The sequence below is a fragment of the Coffea arabica genome, chromosome 9c, assembly GCF_036785885.1.
Source record: "Coffea arabica cultivar ET-39 chromosome 9c, Coffea Arabica ET-39 HiFi, whole genome shotgun sequence".
Taxonomy (NCBI): domain Eukaryota; kingdom Viridiplantae; phylum Streptophyta; class Magnoliopsida; order Gentianales; family Rubiaceae; genus Coffea; species Coffea arabica.
The window spans coordinates 4,022,552-4,043,159 of NC_092326.1; the positions used below are offsets into that span (position 1 = coordinate 4,022,552).

Sequence of the window (20,608 nt, forward strand, 5' to 3'; positions counted from 1 at the left end):
CTTCCTATAAAAACATGAGGAACCTAAATCTCATTAGGTCTCTAGGGTAGTGAGCAATAGAAAGTGAGGGGAAATTAATTAGAATAAAGTTTGTAGATTGAGGGGTTTTAGAATTTATAAGATGTCTATTTGCATTTATAAGATGTCTATTTGCCCATTCCCACAAGAACATATAATGATGAACCTGATGTTTTGTTAAAGAAAGGATAAGGTAAATTCTGCATGGGACATTTGTTCGATTTTGTGCCATCACAGAATATAGAAGGGGGACTCCCATTGGTTTTGTGAAACACTTTTCTAGCAATGTTTTATTTTCTTGAGCCAAATATTGTGAACACAAAGAAACAGGGTTTTGAAAGCTAGACCGAATTTGTTTGACCAGTCGAATCACGAATCGGCCACGTTATCGGTTTGGTTCAATAGTTAATCCAGAAATTCAATTTAACCCATAAAACTAGGTCAAGAACTGATTATACCAGTAGAAACCGAGAGCAACCAGATTCACTTTTATGTTGTACCTTTAACAAAAATATTTAGTTTATTCAGAATTTTTAATACTGAAATAAATAGAAAAAGATTAAATCATTGAATCCAGGTTGAACAAGTCAAATTGCAAACTAGAAACTCTTCCGATTTACTCCCCGTCCAAATTTTAAAACATTACAAAGCAATATAATACATAAACACACCTTTTTTATTTTCCGGAGGCAGTAATGATTAAGAAGTCGGTGGTTACAAAAGGAAAACAACAGTACTACTCAAGAAAGAGTTGGAAGCACTTGTGATGATGACACTTGGTTCACAACTTGGAATCGAACTCGGATTTGGGATCATTCATTCTGGGTTTGAAATAGATTCAGTCATTCCAATACATCTGTTTGGTTCAGTACCAGAAATGTATATAATTACTATAGTTAATATTTGGTTCGTTGGTTCTTTCGAAATAGGATATAAGAAATTTTCACTAATTAAATGTATCAGCATAAATGTATTAGTAAATTTAGTATAACTAATTAATAATTTCTATTAGTAAACATGTATAATTAATAGTATAATTGATAATATCAATTATATTACATATACTAATATGCATTATATAATACATATAACAAATAATATCATTATTATAAGCTTGTAACTAATTAAATTAAATATTTTATATATAATTAAATACAAGTATACAAATATTATAATATAATTATAATTATATAATATATATATTAATTATACTAGTATATTATATAATTATAATGTATATTATATATTAAATATAATTATTATTATTATATTTATAATAATAAATATAAATATATAATATATTGTTATATGCACATATACATTATAATTATATGCACATATAATATGCATTTATAAATATATATTTATAAATAATATAAATATATTATTATATAATATTAATATATTTATAATATATATTATATAAATATAATTATATTTAATTAAATAACTCCAATATATATTTATATAACATATGATATATGTGTATATAAAAATTATAAATATATTTATATTTATATTTATTACTATAAATATATTAATAATTATACTAATATTATAATAAAATATCTAATTATAATTATAATTATAATATATTTTATATGTATATAATTATATATCAATTTTTTTAACAGATGGCAGGACGAGCCCTATTTCTAAATGGGAATTAGACTTGGGTTTTGTCCAAAACCCTCCATGTTACTAGGGAATTGGGAAACTCTAAGTTTTTAGATATGATTCCAAAATCTTATTCCGATACTAGTAATCCAAACCGCAATTATGGGGTTTATTCCAATTTTTCATTCCAAAACCCTCTTACCAAATGCCACCTAATATTCTTGCGCATTAAATTGATTTGGATAAATTGAAATCGACCAAAAAGTAATGCATTTGCAATTGTCCATATTTCCATATTTATAAGAAAAAAGTAAATATAGTCCGCTTTCATAATTTCCTAATCTAGAGAATGGACATCCTAGACTTGCAAGGGTGGATCACAAAATTAGGAAAAATGGAAGAGATAAGAATCTCTTGGCGCATGAATGCCTACGACCAAGCCAGAATCCACTTAATCCACTATATACTTTTCAGCCTTTAAATGGAGACTCAGCCCCAAAGCCTAATAAATCTGGGTAGCAGATTGGATATTCATGAGCTGTCTGTTATGTGCAAAGGGAATCTAAACTGAAAATATGTCACAATAGATTGATGTGCATGAGAAAGCACAATAGTTGAATGTCACAATAGCTTTTCAAAAATCAACAGCTAAAATAGGTTTTCAAAATCAATTGAAAACGTGCATAACACTGGTGGATATGGAATCCAGTGAATATTCCTTCGGCCAAATTCCACTTTACCCCCGGTGATTAAGCATTTTTTTATATAATTCTTTTATAATTTCAAAAACTATATATAACCCCCTCATGGTTTGGATTAAAGTGTCAAAGTGACGAGAATGATCATTCGTAATGGAGTCACTTAAAATCTCAAAAATACCCTTATATAAAGTTGAAAATTATTTATTAACCAAGGGGGTTATGTGTATATTTTGAAAATCATAAGGGGGTTATATGGTAAAGTATTAAACCCTAAGAGGGTTATATAGTAAAATATCAAAATCATACGAGATTAGTGTGTCATGTATTTATAAGAGTCATTTCGACATTTTCAGAAGTTCCGTTACGAATGACTATTTCCGTCACTTTGACATTTTTATCCAAATTATGAGAGAGTTATATATAACTTTTGAAACCATATGAAGGTTATGTAAAAAAATGCTAAATCACAAGAGGGTAAAATGCTAATTTAACGGAAGTCCTTAAATAATGCTGTCCACAAAACAATTCCAATCTGGACAGAAAAGAATGATTGCTTAAAAATTTCCATCTTGACGTAATAATGTTCACCCAATCAACAGTTTTTTCCAATTCATGATCTAACCATCCCTACTATCTTGATTTAAAAAGTCAAACAGATGCTACAAGGCTGGATAAAAAAAAAATCTAATTCAATAACTTGTTAGAACCAGTGCAATAACTCAACAAATTGTAATTGAACTCATCATTCAATCTTGATTAGTCTTTTAACAATTCATCATTGAGTCTTGATTAGTCTCTAACAATTCAACTCTTGGAATCTAAAGGGTAGCAACAAAAGTCATCTTTTTGTTAAGCCGTCACCTTCAATTTGACAAATACTAAGGTCATCCACTTTGCAGAAATCACCCAAGAGAAAGCCACGATTTTCTACACATAGGCACCAAATTTTTGTCAAATTTTAATTTTTTTTGATTATTTTTTATTTAATAAATTATTTATTTTTTTACATTTTAATGTGCATTTTTCTTATATTTGCAGTTTTAGGAAAAGAAAAATAAAAACAGAAAAAACAAAAAAAAATTAGTTTTTTATTAAGAAAAAAAGAAGTCCTCGTGAGCCTTCATGATGACTCATGATGGCCATCACCAGCCTTTTGACCAGAGAAGGAAAAGAAGAAGCAACTGATCCAAGAGAAGAAAAAAAGAGGAGAAAAAGAAGAAGGGAAAAAAGCAGAAGAAAGCAAGAGAAAAACTCTCTCACTCTCTCCCTCTCTTGGCTGGCTCAATGGAGTAGAAGAAAATTTTGCAGAGAGGCCATCAATCTCTCCTTCTCTCAGCTTAGACTGCCGAAAAAAAAACAGAGAGGAAGAAGGAGAAAAAAATTTCTCTGATCCTCTCGGCTCTATCCCTCCATTTTCTCAATTCACACAACACACCCACACACAATTTAAACACAACAAAGCAAGCAACAAAGGATTGAAGCCTGGGAGTCCCTTCAAAATTTTGATCGAGAAGCTCTTGCTTGGATTGAGGTATTTTTTTTCATTTTTTTGTTAACCATGTTAAAGCCATATTTTATAGGGGTGGGCACAAGTCGAATACCCGCCCCTAACAAAATTTGGCTGACCTGATCCTAAAATATCAAATCAGCCACTTTGCGACCCTAACTCATTTCTAATGTTTTCGGGTACCTGCTATTCGGGTACCCAAAAAAAAGGGGCGGGTCATAGGGTACCCGCCCCTAAAAAAAAATATTTTTCACTTAATATCAAAGTGTTTTCCAATAAAAAAAAGTATGCTTTCCAATTACTACTAGTAGAGATATTAAAATCAAAATACATACATCACCATTCTCACACATTTCATCCAATAATCAAACGGATTTTATAAATTTAGTACATATTAGAATTATAATATCTAATAGATAAAACGAAATTTTATGATAATTTTAAGTACGTCACCATTCTCACGCATTTCATCCTTCGACAACATAACAAACACAAGGATAATAAGTATATGGCAACTTTTCCAACTTTTCCAAGTATAACAAACACAAGGATAAAACGAAGTTTTATGATAATTTTGAATACATCACCATTCTCACGCATTTCATCTTTTTACAACATAACAAACACAAGGATAATAAGTATATGACAACTTTTTCAACTTTCTTAAGGATATTAAGGTACAAAATTGCATCCAAAATGAGTCGATTGTGGAATCAAATCCGGAAAAGAATTAAACAGAGCTAATAATTTTTGAAGAAAGTATAACCAAAATAATCTTGAAAAATTTTCCACAACTTTCTTACATCTTTGGAATAGAGCTTATTGCATTAAAGGTGATGAAAAAGAAAAATAAATTTCTTGCACTAAAATAAAGGAGACAAATTTAAGGGACACAATTGCAATAAAATAAATAAATAAATGAAAGACACAAATGTTTTAATTATCTAGCTAACAGAAAATTAGAGCTCCAAACACAAATTTTTGATTGAATTGATGAAAAATTTGCAGGAAATATCGATGGAAGTAGAATAAAAATGAAAAAGAATGAAAGGGATGAGCAATTTTTATGATAGAATTTCACAAATTTTTTTTTGTTTTATTCATTTGGTTTAGGTTTCACCAAGAATATTCATTTTTTTTTAGACAAGATGAGGAGAGGTGGATCATATGAGATTAAACATGAGGTTGTGAACTACTTTACTTACGTTTAGGATTAAAAATTATAAAATTATATAATGAACCCTTATTTTTTTAATATTTATATAATATACCTTGCGGGTCGGGTACCCGTGGGATTTTTTCGCTGATCCATATCCATATCCGTTTTGTGGGTACCCGACCTGCATCTGCCCTGCTAAGAAAAATCGGATTGGATATCCTATTTTTTGGATCAGATTGGATCGGTTTAGTCGAGTTTCGAATCGGGCCGGATTTTTTGCCCCCCTAATATTTTATCGTTTAATTTTCTAGCTTTTGCGGTCTTTTATTGTTATTGTTTTATTGTTCAAAATTTGGAAAATTATTTGAATTAGATTAGGGAAAAGGAAATAATTTTTGTATATGCATGCTAACTGTTTGAAAAAATGCCAAAATAAAAAAAAAAAGAATTTTAGGGGCTGTTTTGCTTTATTTTAACCCTTTTATGTTGCGTTTTTGTTAAATTAAAATCATAGTTGTATTATAGAAGCTACAAGGAATGTGGTAGTATAAATTTTTTTGGTTTTTTATGAGGATTTGAGTGTTAAAAAAAATAACAAAAAAAACTGGACTGACTTTTGCTCTTTTGGCCACTCTCGGGTCATTTTTTGTAAAAACTAACTTCAAAAATGGAATCTACGCAGAAAATCGAATGGGAGAGTGTATTTTGGTAATTTTTGGCGATCGGAGAAATCACCGACGACAGGCATCGGCACTGCCATTGCTGCCGGAGTTTCCGTTGGCTGGACAAGCAAACCCAGAAACTGCAGGAGAAAGCTTCGGGGCAGGATACATGAATTTTCTGAAAATTTCATTTTTGATCCCCCAATTTTTACCTAATTTCACTGTAGCTCAAAAACTTCTGCAAATAATCAATTCTGCCCCTTTAAATTTAACTTTTCTTTGGCTTTTTTTAATATGATTTTTTTTGCAGATTATTTATGAATTTTAGGATGAAATTTAAGATTTAATAATTTTGATAGATTTATTATTTTGATTGGGTTTGTTAAAATAGTTGGAGGTTTTGGTTGTGGTTTGTTAATGGGTTTTGTATAAAATTTGGGATATTTTGTTTGGGTTTTAGAAATGGGTTTTAGTTTATTTTATTGGGGTTTTCGGCTTGGGATAGGAGGCTAAGCCCATTCATTTGTGATTGGGCTGATTTTTTGGATAAAACTACGGGTTGGCTTATGTATTTTTCCTTGGACTTTTGTTTGGACCTGGTGGCCTTTGGCCCAAATAATAAATAAGAGTGGCCCAATGGCCCATTTGGCTAAGAAACTGGTTACAAAATTGTATTCTAGTCCCTCAATTTTTGAATAATTGTATTATGGTCCTAAATATTTTAGATATTTTTCAATTAGGTCTCTAATTTAATTGTAAATAGGTCCCTAAACTTTATTTTTATTTAATTTGGACCCCAAATATTTGTGATAATTATAATTTTATCCCAAAAACTTTATTAATATTTGCAATTAGATCACTAATAGATTTGATTTCTTAAATAGAAGTTTCTTTTCCTCTTTAATTATGAATTATATTCCATTTGAATGTTTCAGTTGATTGATTTCATGTTTATTTCCATTTTTAATGATTTATTTGTTGATTAAATTGGCGCCTTAATGATTTTTGTTAATTTTGGAGTTAAATACGGCAAATCCAGCTACTACTTCAATGGGAGGTATCTTCTTTCATAATTTAAAATTTTTCTGTGCTCCTACGTGTTTTATGTACAATTGCATGGCTTAAGTGTTTTATTTATTTATTTATTTATTTATTTACTTGTTTTATTTTAAGTTTTATAAATTTATTTTTTGATGATTATTTAAAAGGCAATTGAATGTCAAATTGTAATAGTTAGGTTATTATTTATTTCATTTTTTACCCCTTTAGATTGTAGTTAGGGCCCCCGAATGTAATAGTTAGGTCTCTATCTGCTCTTATTTGCCTTGTGTGCTTGCATACTTGTATGTTTACGTGTTACTCGCTTTCTTAGGGTTTTTTCATTTAGATATCATGTGTTACGTGCTACGTGCTCTTTTGTATTTATTTATTTTAATTTATACCTTATTTATCTTATTATGTGTTAAGAATGCATGACGTCACCACACTAGTCCAACGCTAATTGTGGTTTCTCCCTCCGTTTACTTACTCGTCCAACACTAGTAAGGATTTTTTTTAGAAATGAATTAGTCCAACGCTAGACCCGTAGATCGTTTATGTATTAGATTCATCTTTTGTATGATATCCATTACATTTTGATGCATATTTTTATTTTTAGGATTTTTCTCATTTGCATGATATTTCCTATTATATTATCCCCTATCCTCTATATGTGTTAATCATATCATTTAGAAATGCATCTCATTTAAGCTAGTTCATTTGCTTCCTCATGTTAGGAGAATTATTCTTTGAACATGGGAAATGGGTGATTATAACTTTTTAGTTTAAATATTCATTAATCTCTGTATAAGAAAATTATGTCACGAGTTTTTGTCTCCCGTATCCATTATGTTGCATTTCTATTCTTTGCGCACTTATATCTAGATATATAATTTAAGTTTCTTTTCTTTTCTTTGAATTTCATTTATGCATGCTCGTGATCCCTTCAAGAAATTATTTTGGTTTTCGTAATCAATGCGATTGGTATCAATTAAACCCTTGAATGGATATTTTGTCAATTTCAATATTTTATAAATTCAGATTTGTATCCATGCAGGAAACATCTAAATGTAATAAAATTAAGGGTTAGATTAGAAAAATTTTGACTAAATCTCGCAACTAACTTAGACTAAGTTGAAATGGTGCCTTAGGTTTGATTTAATCGAACCTTTGCCTTCCCTTCTTCAACTGTGACTTCCAAACCTATTTTCTCTTGTTTTTCAAAGATCTGGAATTGTCGAAAAGAGTTTTATTTTCTTTTATTTTTGTCAAAAAGTATATTCTGGGGTAACTTGGTACACTCAAACTGAATACTAAGTAGCGACTCCTATTTTCTTTAAAATCCTTTTGACTAAATTTTTGGATCCAAACTGTCACATTTTTTAAAGTCCCATTTTAGGTCCCTTTTCACATATTCTTTTCACTTATTTTAAATAAAACCACATCTTTTGTAAAAATATTTTTTTTCCATCGCAAAAAATTGGGCGCGACAACTTGGCGACTCTATTGGGGACGCTAGAGAGTCCAAACACTTGGTTTAGTTGTCTTTTATCTTTCTAACCCTTTCATTTATCATATTTGAATGTTTTAGGTTGCATTTTTCTTTTTTCAGAATGTTTTACATTTCACACTAGTATTCGTACCTCGTTTTTTGTGTATGTGATAAATGGTTTATCTATTTACTTTTGTTTATTTACTTATTTGTATCGCGCTTAGCATATGGGGATGGAGAGCGACATTACCCTAGAGCCTTCATGCATGTTTAAGGGTATTACTCCTTCTTCTCAAAGGAGCACTTCATATGTGCATACGTTACTATTTTCAACCTTTTATCTTATTTTCTTTTAGTGGTTATCACACCACTCCTCCCTGTTAGGATTAGGATCGATCCACTTGGACATGTGGCCGTGACACGACATGCACGTAGCAATGTTAAAGGGGTCACTCAAGCCACCGACTAAGGGCTTTGGAATTGAGGACCCTTCGTCCTTTTGTCTGAAGACTTGGGAATCTGAAACTTTATCGAGGCTAGATGCATTAGTGAGCCCAACCCTATGCATCCATTTAGAAATCACCTAAGATAGAGCCTTCATCTACCCTATTAAGAACATTAGACACGAGGGGAGGGGTTTTACCCCCTCTCTCTTTCTTTTTTATCTTATATTTCTGTATTATTTTGTTGCTCCAATCTGTTATGTGTTGTTTATTAAACTAACCATTGTTTTATTTTCTTATAAACTTTATCGAGGCTAGATGCATTAGTGAGCCCAACCCCATGCATTCATTTAGAAATCACCTAAGATAGAGCCTTCATCTACCCTATTAAGAACATTAGACACGAGGGGAGGGATTTTACCCCCTCTCTTTTTCTTTTTTATCTTATATTTCTGTATTATTTTGTTGCTCCAATCTGTTATGTGTTGTTTATTAAACTAACCATTGTTTTATTTTCTTATATTGCATACATAAGCCCTAGAAACAAGAGTCCTAGCATGGTACTCACTTAGGGCAGACCACCTTTTGTAAATAGCATGTTTAAATTTCAGTTTATCGCATTAATATTATATATATATATATATATATATATATATGCACATCATTTTAAGCTTACCCCGCCATTTAAATGGGGCACTTTTAGGTCATATTTCAATTATTTCATTGTATATTTAATACACTTTAATAAATTGTTATCATGCATTAACTATAGAGGGAATGCCGCATAGGGAATCCCACGTTAGGAAAAAAACTATCTTTGTCTCGGATACACAATCAATGAGACTTGCATGTTTATATTTTTGTAGCATCCAAAGAGGTAGTGCACAAGGTAAGGTAGGATCTGATCCCTTCCACGATGACGGCATTGAGAATAGTGATGGAATAGTGATGGAATAGTTTTCGCGCATTAGAATATGAGCCTTTAAGAATCATTTTTTGGCCATTTTGTCAAAGTTGGTAAAATCCCTTGCATAAAGGACATTAAATTAAAGAAATTCACGAATAATTTCTCATTGTTGAGATGATAAATATATCGAGGTCAAATCTTGATTTTAGAAAGCTCATAGACTAATGCATTGCAACAAATTTTGTGAGTTTTGAAACTACAAATAGGGGAGTAATCCAGTTGATTTTTGAATAAACCGTTAATTCCATCCAATCCGTTTTGACCAATTTATTCACTTCAGGTCAATCCAGTCAATTTTTGAATAAATCGTCAATTCCATCCAATTCATTTTACTAGTTTATTCACTTCTAGGGCAATCAAGTCAATTTTCAAATAAATTCCATCCAATTCATCATTCATTTTTAGGATAATCCAATCAATTTTTTTCGAATAAATTCTCAATTTCATTCAATTCATTTGATCAGTTTTATTCACTTTTTGGATAATTCAATCAATTTTTTGAACTAACCATCAATTTCATTCGATCCATTTAACTCGTTTATTCTCTTTTAAAGTTTCTATCTATATTTCACCGAAAAAACTAGCCGAGACATTTCAATAGTTTCAAAAATAAGTTCTTCACACTAAATTGATTTTTAATATCACTTTATGTGTCAATCAAAGCAATCAATCCATTCGGAATTTGTCCTCATTTTGTTAGAACAAATTGTCTCTTGTCACTCCAATTAGCCAAATTTTTTAAAATTGTTTTTTATTCGAATCTCAATAAGTCGATCGGATCTATCAGGTATTGTATGGTGTTTAACCCAGAAGATTGCCTTTTTCATGCTAGGTCAACCCTTGGCATAAAAAGACTCCCCCATAGGACATGCATCTTGATTTTACAATTTTGCTTACTAACTTTGGGTATTTTTCTTTTATTTTTCCCCCTCTCCTGCATTTAGAAAAAATGTTTCAATAGAGTAAAAAATATTTTTTCTATATCTGATAATATTTTTGGTCTGATAAATTTTTGAAAATTACAAGTGTTACTTGATTTTTGGGCACGTTCTATAAAAAAATGAATCAAAAATCCATTTGAAAATCTCTTGAAGCATCTCAAAAATCTCTTGATTCATTGTTTCCAATACATTTTATCTCAAAATATAGAAAGAGAAAGTGTATATATTTGAAAGTGTATTCTTTAGAGATTTTTATTTTTTCGTATGTATTATATTTGAGTAAAAAAAATTCAAATATTTGAATAATAATTTTTTATTTAGACAATTATTGTTTTGCATATATTCATTTTTTATTTGCTCATTGAGAGATTTCATGATGGATTTTAAGAAATAAGACTAAATTGAGATTTTTCAACCTTTTGTTTGGAAATTCACAAGTGTTTGTCCAATTCCCAAAAATCTTTGTATACACTAAATTTGTGGTCTAAACTATTCAATGAGAGTAGTTGAAACCAAAAAGGGTCATTCAAATTTGATAGTTTGTCATAAAAGATCAACCCCGATACTTTTCTCTCTCTCATTTTTGCAATTTATATATTTGTCCACTTCTATCGAACCTACAAAGTCAGTCACATTGGTTGACGAGCTTTAAAGTAAGACAATCTTTACAGTGAAAATGCTCACTTTGTCTAATTAGATTCAATCCACATCTAAGTGAAAGCAAAAATGTACTTTAGTTCTTATTTGTTTTGAAAATTTGGAATGATACTTTAAGTTTTCATTTTTCTATCTATACAGACTTTATCATTTGTTATTCCATTTGAGACTTTAAAAAATAGAATTTTGTTTCAAATAAAAGCCTCAATGATCATGGCCCTACATGAAAAAATTTTCAAATGTCAAAAGGAAATGGATTTTTCCAACGAGTTATTCTTTACTTTGGTTGTCATGAGAAATAAAAATGATGTTTTGGCCATCGTTTCTACCATCTAAACACTTTTTTATCCTTTGCATCTTTATTTGAGCCTAAATTGGTGGTTCGTTTCAAAAGTAAGTGAGAGTCAAAATGGGGTCCCAAGTTTAAAGTCCAAAACTGGGGTAATTTTTGAGAAGAAATATGATCTTAAGTGCATTGTTCTTGAAAATTTTATTTCTTTTAGCTATCGTTGTCAAACCACATTACAAGCTCATAAAGTCCATTCCTGACTTATCTTTCATGACAATTTGAAGTAATGATCATGTTTCTAAGGAATCTACCAACCACTCATGATCATAAGACCATAACCTGTTTTCATATGTTTAACTATCATTTCTATCCATATATTACAAGCCTATAGATCTTATATGTTGACTGAGTTTTCTCAAGAAATAAGAGTGATAAACTATTTACTTTCACTAAGATGTGATATTGAATGGGTTAGACAAAATTTGGGCACAAAAAAAAAAAAAAGACAAATCCTGACATACCATCTCCCAGAGCCACCTCAAAATTAGGAATAATACTTGTTTGTTCGATCCTAAAGGATGAGCTAATAAGAAAAGTGACCATTTTCTCTAAACACAGATCCCAAAATGAGAAAGAGATCTTTTGCAATTTTGTCTTATTTTGAGAGAGTTATCATGGAATCTTCTATATGAGTTTGGATATGACATTTAAATTCTGCAATTGAAAATTGTAGTTTCTATTCACATTGCATGTGATTATTTTGCAACTAAAATAAGCCCAAACTGAGGCAAATTTTTTGTAATATATTTGTGAGATTTCACAAATAAGTTCAAATTGAGACAATTTTATAATACATTTATAGAGTATGTCCAAGGTCAAGTATATATTTTTAAAATTTTGGTAAGTCAACACTTTGCATGAACCTTAATTGTTATATCATTACTCAAAAAAAAAGGAAAAAGGAAAAACAAAACAAAAAAAAAAGAAAAAAAGAAGTTTATGGTTTGCAAAGCACTTAGTTGAAGTGCTTTGAAAAATTCCCCTTGTGCAGGAGTTTATGGTTAAGATCGAGAAAAAGATGCAAGTCAAAATCTTGCAAATTTGGAGGGTAATCACGAATAAAAAAGGGGTAATAATACTACATTGCAAAGTGGAGGATTGGCTATTTATTCAGAAGGAGTACATACTTCAGCAGCCAACTTGAAAAAAAAAAAAAGAAAGAAAAAGGGGAGTGAAAAAAAAAAAGAGAGAATTTTCCCTTTAATTTTGCAAATTTTTGCTATTGAACTTTGGGGAGCATTTCACTTGGAGATTATGTTTCTAAGTTGGGGCAACACCTTATGCTTCGAATGGAAGTGGTAATACCTGCCAAAATTGAGATTCCGTTCTTGCGCATTTTGACGAACGCTCAGGTAGAAGAAATCAAATGGATCATGAAACACAATGAATTGCTGTCTCCAATGGATGGAAAAGAGGTTGAATGTTATTTGTCATGAACAATGCTACCAACAAAGGATGGTTCATTTGTTATGACAAGAAAGACAAATCTCGCTTATTTGAAGTATGGGATAAGGTTTCGAAGCGAATTCTTTCGATTCAAGAGGAGGTTAAAGGAAAGTTTGCTCCAACTTGACGACTCCACTAGGGAATTCCAACTTTTTGGAGAGTTGAAGATTTTTCTCAGTTAAGGCCTCAACCTTTTTTTGTGACTCAATATACAAACTTTTATAATTAAGTTCCATACGCTAAGTTTCACTTGGAAATGGCATTTTTTGACCCTGAACAACCTGAGACTTGAATTCTTCAACAGACTGAACAAGAAAGTCAATTTTTTCTTCCAAGTTGTGTTGATTAGAGATTGGTTCTAAGTTAAAAGGTTGAGCAAGTGGCTCTGAGTATGCTTCTTGAACAACAGCCTCTGTGTTCACTTCTTGAACAATATGCTCTGCATTCAATTGTTGAACAATAGGCTCTGAGTTTTCTTGATGAAGAAAAGGCTCTAAGTTTGATTGTTGATCAAGTGACTCCTCTTCACTCTCACTACCAGTAAGATCAATCTCTTCCACAATCATCTCTTGGTTTGGCTTAGCTGATCGTAGATTCCTAAGCCGTCCTGACCTCCTAACAGTTCTAGCCATATTTGATAATGCCTTCTTAGATGAATTCTTCTTTAAAGGTAAGCTGCTTGGTGATGCTTTCTTTGACAATTTCTTCTTTTGTTCATTGATGCCTTCTTCTTTGATGGTAACCTGCTAGGACTTGTCTGCTCGTCCTTCACGCTCTCCAAAGGAGGATTAGAAGTCCCATTCGCATAGACATCATCTTTGGGCTTGGCTTTGGCCTTGGCTTTTTTCCCTATTCCTCTCTCTCTTCCGCAACCAGCAACTCTATCTCTGTACTTTTTTTTTTTGGGATATGTGTCTTTTTGTCTTCACTGTACTTTTTGCCTCTCTCTATAATATCAGTGAAATCTGTCTTGAGACGAATCGGGACACCAGTCTAGACTAGAGCAAGCCAGAGAGTGCCAAGAGAGGAGAAGTTGTCGGTCATGTGACTGCACGCAGTTAGGTGGGGTGGCATTAAAAACTTTCTTACCCTCGTCTCGGTTTCCGGATGCCACGTCCCGATCGTGTGTTGTGTTTTTCTATCACTGTTAGCATCGAGTTTATCTCACTAACGTATTTTTTCTATCGCAATTAGTATCAAATTTATCTCAATAACGTGTGTTTTTTCTATCACCGTTAGCATCGAATTTATCTCACTAACGTGTGTTTCTTCTTTCACCGTTAGCATCGAGTTTATCTCACTAACGTGTGTTTTTTCTATCATCGTTAGCATCAAATTTATCTCACTAACGTGTGTTTTTTTTTATCATCGTTAGCATCGAGTTTATCTCACTAACAAATATTTTTTTTATCACTGTTAGCATCGGATTCATCCCACTAACGTGTCCACCAACTTTGGCAGGATTGGGTTTAATCCCACTGACCGTTTTTACCTTGTTGGGATTGGATTTTATTCCACCAACCACAGCGGGCTTGAATTTTATCCTACCGATCATTTTTATTTGCATTGGGCTCGGGTCTTATCCTACCAATCTGTTATTTCCTGACAAATCAAATTTAATTTTCTGTTGATGAGTCTCAGCGTCCGCCGCGCACCTTTCTACCTCCCTTCTTAACAAATTTAATTTCCTGTTGGAGGGTAACCGCGTCCCTCCGCGCATCGTTTTCTAAATCATAACAACCCACTTTTCTTGATTATTTTGATGAATAATTGTGCTTTATCATTCATTTTGTGTTTCATGTTTAGAAGTTCTGAGAGTTCAAATTTTTTCGATTTTGCAAAGATCATAGATGGTCAATGCACTTGTTTCATTGTGGTTCACTTGTATTCGAACTACGTTTGACCTGATTCTCATGGCAGGATACGTAGGCAACTTTACAAGAGTTCGGTCACATGTTTTGCAACATTAATGCATCATTTTTCCCAATAATTTCAGCCAAGTGTTGGCTTGTTTATTTTAACTCAGGTGCAGTTAGAAGAGACAGGTAAGTAATTTGGTATCTACGTCTTTGTCTTGAGTTTCTTTGAAACTTTAGACAAAGAGGGGCAAGCTGTAGACACCAAATTTTTGTCAAATTTTAATATTTTCTTGATTATTTTCTATTTAATGAATTATTTATTTTCTTGCATTTTAATGTGCATTTTTCTTATATTTGCAGGTTTGTTTTAGGAAAAGAAAAATAAAAGTAGAAAAAACAAAACAAAACAAAATTAGTTTTTGTATTAAAAAAAAGGAAGTCATCATAAGCCTTCATGATGACTCATGATGGCCATCACCATTCTTTTGACCAAAGAAAGAAAAGAATAAGCAACAGATCCAAGAGAAGAAAAAAAGAGGAGAAAAAGAAAAAGAAAAAAAAAAGCAGAAGAAAGCAAGAGAAAAACTCTCTCACTCTCTCCCTCTCTCGGCTGGCTCAATGGACATAAGTAGAAGAAAATTTTGCAGATAGGCCCTCACTCTCTCCTTCTCTCGGCTTAGGCTGCCAACAAAGAAAAAAACAGAGAGAAAGAAGGAGAAAAAAATTTCTCTGATCTTTTCGACTCTATCCCTCCATTTTCTCAATTCACACAACACACCCACACACAATTTAAACACAACAAAGCAAGCAACAAAGGATTGAAGCCTGGGAGTCCCTTCAAAATTTTGACCGAGAAACTCTTGCTTGGATTGAGGTATTTTTTTTTCCATTTTTTTGTTAACCATGTTAAAGCCATATTTTATCGTTTAATTTTCTGGCTTTTGTGGTCTTTCATTGTTATTGTTCTATTGTTCAAAATTTGGAAAATGATTTGAATTAGACTAGGGAAAAGGAACTAATTTTTGTAAAAAAAAAAAACGAATTTTAGGGCCTATTTTGCTTTATTTTAAAATCATAGTTGTATTCTAGAAGTTGCAAGGAGTATGGTAGTATAAATTTTTGTGGTTTTTGATGAAGATTTGAGTGTTTAAAAAAAAACTGGACTGACTTTAGCTCTTTTGGCCACTCTTGGGTCATTTTTTGTAAAAACTAACTTCAAAAATGAAATCTACTTCAAAAATCGAATGGGGGTATGTATTTTGGTAATTTTTGGCGACCGGAGAAATCGCCGGCGACAGGCGTCGGCACCGCCGTGGCTGTCGGAGCTTCAGTTAGCCGGACAAGCAAACCCAGAAACTGCAGAAGAAAGCTTTGGGCAGGATGCATGAATTTTCTGAAAATTTCATTTTTGATCCCCCCCAATTTTTACCTAATTTCACTGTGGCTCAAAAACTTCTGCAAATAATCAATTCTGCCCCTTTAAATTTGAATTTTCTCTGCCATTTTTTAATATGATTTTTTTTTACAGATTATTTATGAATTTTAGGATGAAATTTAAGATTTAATAATTTTGATAGATTTATTATTTTGATTGGGTTTGGTAAAATAGTTGGAGGTTTTGGTTGAGGTTTGTTAGGTGGATTTTGTTTGGGTTTTAGAAATGGGTTTTAGTTTATTTTATTGGGATTTTTGGCTTGGATTAGGAGGCTAGAGCCCATGCATTTGTGATTGGGTTGATTTTTTGGATAAAACTACGGTTTTTCCTTGGACTTTTGTCTGGACCTGATGGTCTTTGGCCCAAATAATTAATAAGAGTGGCCCAATGGCCCATTTGGCTAAGAATCGGGTTACGAAATTATATTTCAGTCCCTTGATTTTTGAATAATGATATTGTGGTCCTAAATACTTTAGGTTTCTTTCAATTAGTTTCCTAATTTAATTATAAATAGGTCTCTAAACTTTATTTTTCTTTAATTTTGACCCCAAATCTTTGTGATAATTTAATTTGATCCCTAAAACTTTGTTAATTTTTGCAATTAGGTCCCTAACAGATTTGATTTCTTAAATAGAAGTTGATTTTCCTTTTTTATTATGAATTATATTCCATTTGAATATTTCAGTTGATTGATTTCATGTTTATTTCCATTTTTAATGATTTATTTGTTGATTAAATGGGTGCCTTGATGATTTTTGTTAATTTTGGAGTTAAATAGGGCAAATCCAAACTCAATTAGCTACTACTTCAATGGGAGGTATTTTCTTTCATAATTTAAAATCTTTTCTGTGATCCTACGTGTTTTATGTGTAATTGCATGGCTTAAGTGTTTATTTATTTATTTACTTGTTATATTTTAAGTTTTACAATTCATTTTTTGATGATTATTTAAAAGGCAATTGAATGGCAAATTGTAATAGTTAGGTCTCTATCTGCTCTTATTTGCTTTGTGTGTTTGCATACTTGTATATTTACGCGTTTACTCGTTTTCTTAGGGTCTTTGTATTTAGATATCATGTGTTACGTGCTACGTGCTTTTATGTATTTATTTATTTTAATTTTTGCCTTATTTATCTTATTATGTGTTAAGAAGGCATGACGTCACCACACTAGTCCAATGCTAGTTGTGGTTTCTCCCTCCATTTACTTGCTAGTCCAATGCTAGTAAAGATTTTTTTTTCAGAAATGGGCCAATCCAACGCTAGACCCGTAGATCATTCATGCATTAGGTTCGTCTTTTGTATGATATCCATTACATTTTCATGTATATTTTTATTTTTAGGATTGTTCTCATTTGCATGATATTTCCTATTATATTATCCACTACCCTCTATATGTGTTAATCATATCAATTAGAATTGTATCTCATTTAAGCTAATTTATTTGCTTCCTCATGTTAGGAGAATTATTCTTTGAACATGGGAAATGGGTGATTATAACTTTTTAGTTTAAATACCCATTAATTCCTGTATAAGAAAATTATGTCACGAGTTTTTGTTTCTTGTATCTATTATGTTGCTTTTCTATTCTTTATGCACTTATATCTAGATATATAATTTAAGTTTCTTTTCTTTTCTTTGAATTTCCTTAATGCATGCTTGTGACCCCTTCAAGGAATTATTTGGTCTTCGCAATCAATGCGATTGGTATCAATTAAACCCTTGAATGGATATTTTGTCTCTTTCGATATTTTATAAATTTAGATTTGCATCCATGTAGGAAACATCCAAATGTGATAGAATTAAAGGCTAGATTAGGAAAATTTTGACTAAACCTCGCAACTAACTTAGACTAGGTTGAAAGGGTGTCTTAGGTTTGAGTTAATCGAATCTTTGTCTTCCTTTTTTTCGACCGTGACTCCCGAACCCATTTTTTCTTGTGTTTTCAAAGACCTGTAGTTGTCGAAAAAGGTTTTATTTTATTTTATTTTTGTCAAAAAATATTTTTTGGGGTAACTTGGTACACCCAAATTCAATACCAAGTGGCGACATATTTTCTTTAAAACCCTTTTGACTAAATTTTTGGACCCAAACTATCGCATTTTGTAAAATGTCCCATTTTAGGTCCCTTTCACATATTCTTTTCACTTATTTTAAATAAAACCACATCTTTTGTAAAAATATGTTTTTCCACCGTGAAAAATGGGGCGCGACACTACCATTAGTAAATAATACGGATATTCAGAACTAACCAACAGTCGCCTAGTAATTTGGACAAATTGCCCCCTGACTACAACACCAAGAGCTACAGGCATAACTTCTCCTCTCCGAAATTCTTCACTTTCCATGATTTTGGCATCGCCCTCCAACTTTTACAGAATGAAAGGTGAGTGATTAGGGGTGCAAATAAGCCCAATCAAATCGAACATTGAACTTATCGAGTCAGGTTCGACTACTGTATACATGAGCTCGAGCTCGACTTGACTAAGTAAGAAACTGGCTCGAGTTCGACTTGATAAGGCTCCATCTACTCAACTCGACAAAAGCTCAAAATGGCTCGAATTCAGCTCGAAAATTTCTGTCACTAAACATAACCAGCATTATTTAACCTGACTCCAATAGCACATTTTAAGCTATTAGTTCACTTGCAAAGGTAATGAAAATATTCCGCCGGTAAGCAGCAGCCGCTGCAGTGCTAGAGCATAGATTTGATTTAACATTTTTTCTCTTGAAAACCTAACAAAGTGGTAGAGAGAAACTAGTACTGTGTCTTCTACTGCTACTACTTGATGCGGGTGACCACTTAATCACAAAAATAACCCACCACAAAATAACATTCGCATTTAGTACCGCATGTGGTTCACCAGATCAAAGCCTTTAAAAACCTTAAGCCAACCCCCAAATAAAACAAAAAGTAAAATAGAAAACAGAGACAGTGAAATCAAAGAACCCAAAAGCAGAAGAGGGATTTCAAATGCGGATAAACACTTTTTGAAAATAAAACCCTCCAGGTTGAGGTTGAACCCAGCTCAACGATTACTGTTTGGGCATTCTCGGGCAAAATGTCCATCTTCCCCGCATTTGAAGCAACCGCTTCCCCCACCGCCATTCCTACCCCCACCGCCGCCACCCTGGTAGCAGTCCCTAGCAAGATGCCCAGACTCACCACACTTGAAACACCCACCTCCTCCGTAACCTCCACCACCGCCGTACCCGCCTCCACCGCCGCCGTATCCCCCTCCACCACGGCTCCTGCCACCACCGCCAATGGAGCTAATGAAATGCCTACCGTAGCTGCTTCTAAAGTTGGCCAACAAACTGGGAGTCGGAGAGAAAGGGCTCTTCAATTGAAGGGCGGCAGTGGTGGTGGCAAAAGTGGCTTGAAGACAGCGGTAGCGGCGGTTAGGGTTTGCTTTTGATTTGGGGAAAGAAGAATGCGGATAGTGGAACAGCCGAGTGGGAAGACGAAGGAGATGTGTTTGTGACTTTGTGTCCACCGTCCTCCACTGTCTTGGTCCTTGGAGAAATTGTTATCTAGTTTCTAATTTAGTAATTAGTTATATATGTAGGGGTATTTATGTAATTTTATACCGCTCGCGAGCCTCTCGAGCTTTCATACAGATGGCTCAAACTCGACTCGTGTTATAGATGAGTCGCCCGAGCTCGTCGAATGTTGACCGAGCTCACGAGCAGCTCGATTCGTTTGCACCCGTACGAGTGACAAAGCAATTCTTGCTTAAATTCTTGACCGGAAACCTGCTTCTGCAACCCTTTGTTCATCTCGTCATCATCAGGGCCGAGTGATTGAGAAGGTATTTTCTGGATGATGACGTTTTTGGTTCTTGAGCGATACTTCTTTATTGACACTCGTCTCGTCATGATCTCCTTAATTAATAGGTGCTTTGGAAGATATGATCACGAACCATAATCTGACAAATTTGCTTAGAATTGAGGTGAATAAATTGAAAGTTTTTTTATCCTTTCCTTTTTCTGATGAAGACGAATTTGGAAAGAATTCTTGCAATGCTATCTTTCCTAATGATTGGCCAATTTTGTTGTACTTCAAAATTACTGACTGGCTTTGGATAAGTGTAAATCTCCAGTACCTAATCGTCATTCATTTATAATTTGATTATTACCATACATCGGTTAAATAAGAATCGCATGAGAAGTGAGTTCCACAATCTTATTTGTAGCATTTTTATTAGTCAAGATAAAATTTTTAGATTGATTGCTATATTTCGCTTATTTACAAATCAGGGCTCAATGTTGTCATTTATAGCATCTAAATAAAATTTTGGAGGGGGGGAGGGGGGGA

General features: G+C 32.6%; 1 long non-coding RNA gene across 1 annotated transcript; it reads left to right on the plus strand.

Moving 5' to 3' along the window:
* Positions 1-15,334: 15,334 nt before the first annotated feature.
* Positions 15,335-19,998, plus strand: LOC140014355 (uncharacterized). Its single transcript, XR_011821104.1, has 2 exons — positions 15,335-15,730; positions 17,062-19,998. It is a non-coding gene; the product is annotated as an uncharacterized lncRNA (long non-coding RNA).
* Positions 19,999-20,608: the final 610 nt, after the last annotated feature.